Source organism: Spinacia oleracea, chromosome 2 (genome assembly GCF_020520425.1).
Source record: "Spinacia oleracea cultivar Varoflay chromosome 2, BTI_SOV_V1, whole genome shotgun sequence".
In the NCBI taxonomy this organism is placed as follows: Eukaryota; Viridiplantae; Streptophyta; class Magnoliopsida; order Caryophyllales; family Amaranthaceae; genus Spinacia; species Spinacia oleracea.
The window spans coordinates 31,380,185-31,384,892 of NC_079488.1; the positions used below are offsets into that span (position 1 = coordinate 31,380,185).

At 38.4% G+C, this 4,708-nt stretch overlaps 1 pseudogene; it reads right to left on the reverse strand.

The window, feature by feature from the left end:
* Nucleotides 1–1,201: 1,201 nt before the first annotated feature.
* On the reverse strand, nt 1,202–2,767 carry LOC130459131 (SH3 domain-containing protein 2-like; annotated as a pseudogene).
* Nucleotides 2,768–4,708: the final 1,941 nt, after the last annotated feature.

Below are 4,708 nucleotides of genomic sequence, written 5' to 3' on the forward strand. Positions count from 1 at the left end.
TAGCAAAAAAAAAAGCAAGAAATTTGATTATAATATATGCATGTATATCTTGTTGTTCATATCATAGACCCTTAACCCAATTACAAAATGCATGTGACAATTGCATAAAATTATGGTCGGTTAATAATTGAAGGGTATATATTCGTTTATTTCAAGACCATATCTTTATTAAAAAATTGTTATATTCCACTTTGTTGAATTGCATGCGTTTGCCTTATAGCCTTATATTGCATGGTTTCAAATAATGATATTCCTAAAACGTGGATACCAAATACCCACTTCTAGCATCATCCAACTCAAATATATTAAAATGGAGAAATTAAGCTTGCATGCAAAATTATTGGACTAGTAGAATACCGGTTCGAATCTTTTGTCTCGTTATCGAGTCTCATTTCCTATATACTCTATTTTGACCTATCGGTTTGAATGGATTATATACGGACTTTTTGTATGGAGGTCCTTCTTTAGAGCATTCGCAACCATCAGAATAATTGCGATCACTCTGAGGGATTAGTTGTACATGTTACCCTACCGTCAAACTGATATGACACCCTTTACGTAAAGACGGTTAAAAAGGCACCTAAAAATAACATGTCGCATTTGCATCCTATTAGGTCCAGTCGAACTAATAAGGGAGATATGTCGTGTCAGCCTAAGGAGACGAGTCATTATCCTATGTATCACAGGCCCTATCATCTGTATGAGTCACCCGCCTGTATATGGATTCTCATATAAAGTCAAATGTGTGCGACACCACACTCATTCTAATAACCATTTATTAGAGACTAACAAGCATTAACTAACTTAAGCATCGGAGGGGTATCCTCAAATTAATTAACCACCTCCCGGACTAGTTAACCCTTTTCATTTTGCAGGCTACAATCAATATACCAAGTAGAGACAATCGGATCAGACCCAACTACTGTTCTAAATCGGTAAATCCGTAACCGGAACACTTTGTAATTTATCGTATGAGTATATATATTTTTATACGATAGTTTTGTTGATTAGTTAAGAAAGCAATAATTTCCATGGATCTTTATTTATGCATCTTTAGCAGTTATAATATCATCTTTGGGCACGCCGTTGATTAAATTATAATGATTCTGTTTGGCAACAACTACGTACTTCTCATTTCTCAATGGGATTTAATTAATTCACGCTTTAAATTTGTTGGGGTTTTGTTGTTTGTTTTTAATTCTTATACATACGCATTTGTCCTTCTTTCTTCGGCTAAAACTTGTACGCATGCTGTACATGTATAATTCTCAAGTAAGGCTTGCCTCACTCTGATCTGCCAAAACATGTACGCATGTAGTGATGCTTGGCGCAATTTATGCGCTGTTTGATATCGTTTTTTGTTTTTTATTTCTCAAAAATTCATAAAAAAATAGCGCAGAAAATATTTTTGATTTTTTTGTAGTCAGCTTTCAAAATTAATATGTGTTGTGGGATCTTTTACGGTGCTGACGTGGCACGCGTTCCTCGGAGGTATCAAGTATGACCTGACACGAACTTCTGGCAACCTGCAAAACAAGAATATTTCTGTAGGAATATTCCCTCCGATGCTTTAGTAAGTATAAGCTAGAGAGATAAGTAATTTTTAGAGAGAAGGCAGAGCAAAGATAAGTTTTTGTTGGTGGGGATGAATTGAATACCTTTTACCTAGGGATCTGCACTATTTATAGTGCTAGGGTTTCTTGGGAACTGGTCCTGCATGATTGGGTGTTTATGCAAGATCGGGACACGTGTCCTGCTAAGGTTTTGGAGGCTTGGTTTGGACCAAGTGGCACTAGTGGAAAAAGGGACATTTGCATCGCACTTTTAAGCATATTTGCGTCGCACATCGTGCGTGGCAAAAGCTCTCGACGCAAATGACTAAAAGTCATTTGCGTCGCACATTTGTGCGACGCAAATGAACCTTATTTGCGTCGCACAATTAGCAAATGTGCGACGCAAATAACTTTTCAGGCACCATGTTGAAAAGTCTTTTGCCACGCACATTAGCTAAATGTGCGACGCAAATGACTCAGGCACCATGTTGAAAAGTTATTTGCCACGCACATTAGCTAAATGTGCGACGCAAATGACTTTTAGGCGCCAAAAAAAAAGTCATTTGCCACGCATATTAGCTGAATAATTGATTGTACCTCGCCTTCAAGTTGCTCAAGCATCTGTAATGCTCTTTGATTGTAGGCACGCTCTGCTTCCACCCTTTTTATTATGGACGAAGAAGGGGGGAAAACTAACATTTCATCCATAAGACATATGTACTGTATAATGAGTCGTTGAAGAGTCAATCTCTGACAGCAGCCATTGCAGATGCAGCTTCCTTACCCAATATCCCCATGTTAGATTTCAGGTCATGAAGCTTTGACTCAGCAACACTTCTAATTTCATAACAATATCTGGATTTCCTGATGCTTCTCTAACTTTTGCCTGGCGTTTGGAAACTTGAATTGCTTGTCTAGGTTCAAGTTAGATGAAAATGAAATCACAGGCTTTGCTTGAGAGTCTCCAAGTTCAAGAAAGACAACATATTCTCCCAAGCTCTAAATCCTAAGATAATAGTGTAATTGTTTGTAATACCTGAGCTTCAGTTTCTTGTCGCATTCTGTCATAGCCTTGAGCAAGATGTCGAGCATCCTCCAAGGGAGCTCCCATAACCATTGCTCTTAAGGGCTCTGCTACCTGATAATCAAAATAACTTCAGAAAAATATCATGACAATAGATATAGGGTACAACACTACGACTAGAGGTTGTCATATAAGGGGTAAAGAAACACTTCAAGTAACAACAAGACAGTTACAAGAATATGCTGAGTCGTTTCTTTAAATGGGAAGATGGGAGGAAAAGGATACAAAAGAATCAAAAAATATGTTAGCATGATATGAAGGCGCCTAGACACTTCAAGTTTATCTCATTTTCATCTTGAAAAAGTCTTTAAAATTAAATTTTAGATTATCAGTGAGTGTTACTACTCTAGCTGAACAAAAGATTTATTCTCAGATGAAAGGAATACTTATTTAACATCCATTTGCATTCATTTCACAAAATAAAATAAAATTCAGCCATCGAGATAAGGTGTAGTTTGTTCAAGGAAATAATAGAATATAGCCTATACTTAACAATTAATCAATGTTAAAATTCTCCTTTACTGAGGAAAAAAAATTGAAGTAACATGAATGAACTGATCCTAGCATAAAATTAGTAAAACGAGAAACATTAATCATTAACGAGAAACATAAAATTAGTTACCGATTTCAACTTGCTTTGACCCGGTAAAAATATAACCTTCAACTCCACGCACAATATCTCGAAAATTCAGAAACATGAAAACATTGAATAAGTAAAAAAATCCACAGAGAAACTTAAAGGTTACCCCAGACAATCAAGCAACCTTAGCGGCCCGTGTTGATATGTAAAGCTTCTCAAGCTTCTGATTTTGATTAAGTTCCCCTTCATCTGTAATTAAATTATCTGAGTTATATCCTCCACCAAATTGCTTTAAAACAGCCTGCGGTGCAGATACAAATCATTAAGATAAACACATCCCATCATAGAGAAGACGTTCATTCAGCTTCAGCACAGCAAGTGACAACAAGCAAATAATCTGGCCAGAAAGTAAGCGGAAATTTTCCCCCATTAACATCTTTAGGGGTATATAATTAGCAGATAGGGGGCTGATTAAATTTTGGTAGACAAAAGCTCGTTCTTCTAACCTTAAGATATTATCCGATCCACCAAAATTCAATCTTAATATCAGGATTAAAATGCAATCTTAAATGTAAATAATTTTTTCTTCAACTAAATAAAATCCACAAAACACAATTTAAATGTACCTAATTAATCAATGAAGCAATTGAAGAGAGGAGGGCCGGCGGCGTTAGCAAGCAGCGGCGGTAGTGTAGGAGGAACTGTGAAGCGGCGACAGTGAGCTGTGAAGAGGGGGTTGAACGACGAGCAGGGGGCGGCGACAGATCTAGAAGAGGCTCATTTTCGAACCCAAGGAAGTTGACGGCGACAGTGAGCTGTGCGACATACCTAAATCGAAACACGGCAGAAGGACGAATAGCGCGCAGGCCGGAGATCGATGAGGAGGTTGACGGCAGAAGGACGAGGAAGGACGAGGAAGGAGGCAGTGAAGGGTGAAGGATGAGGAAGGACGAGGAAGGTTTTTAATTAGGTCGCAGCTGTAGAATTGGAGAACGCCAGATCCAAATTAAAACTCATCGGCGTCGCAGTATTACTAATCTGCGACGCAGATGACTCTAAGATGTTCTCAGAGTCATTTGCGTCGCAGATTAATAATACTGCGACGCAAACAAGTGAGTATATTGCGTCGCACTTTTACTAATCTGCGACGCAAATGACTCTATGGGCATTTTAAAGTTCTTTGCGTCGCGGATTAATAAAACTACGACACAAATGACTAATTTTAATGCTAAGAATTGTCATATGCGTCACATGTTAATAATGGCGATGCAAATTTAGCGATGCAAATAAACACTTTTCCACTAGTGTGGGCCTCTTAATCGTTTGGGCCTTGGCCCTGTGAAGTTGAGAAAGGCCCGCAGGCAAGCTTTTGGGCCTTTTTTCCGGGCTTTGATAGTACAGTCAGGTGGTATTCTTTTAGGTCACATCATTTGCCCCTCAAGGAGGATGCCCCTTGTCCCTGTGGGGTAGGCTGCTTGATCGGAGGGAGCG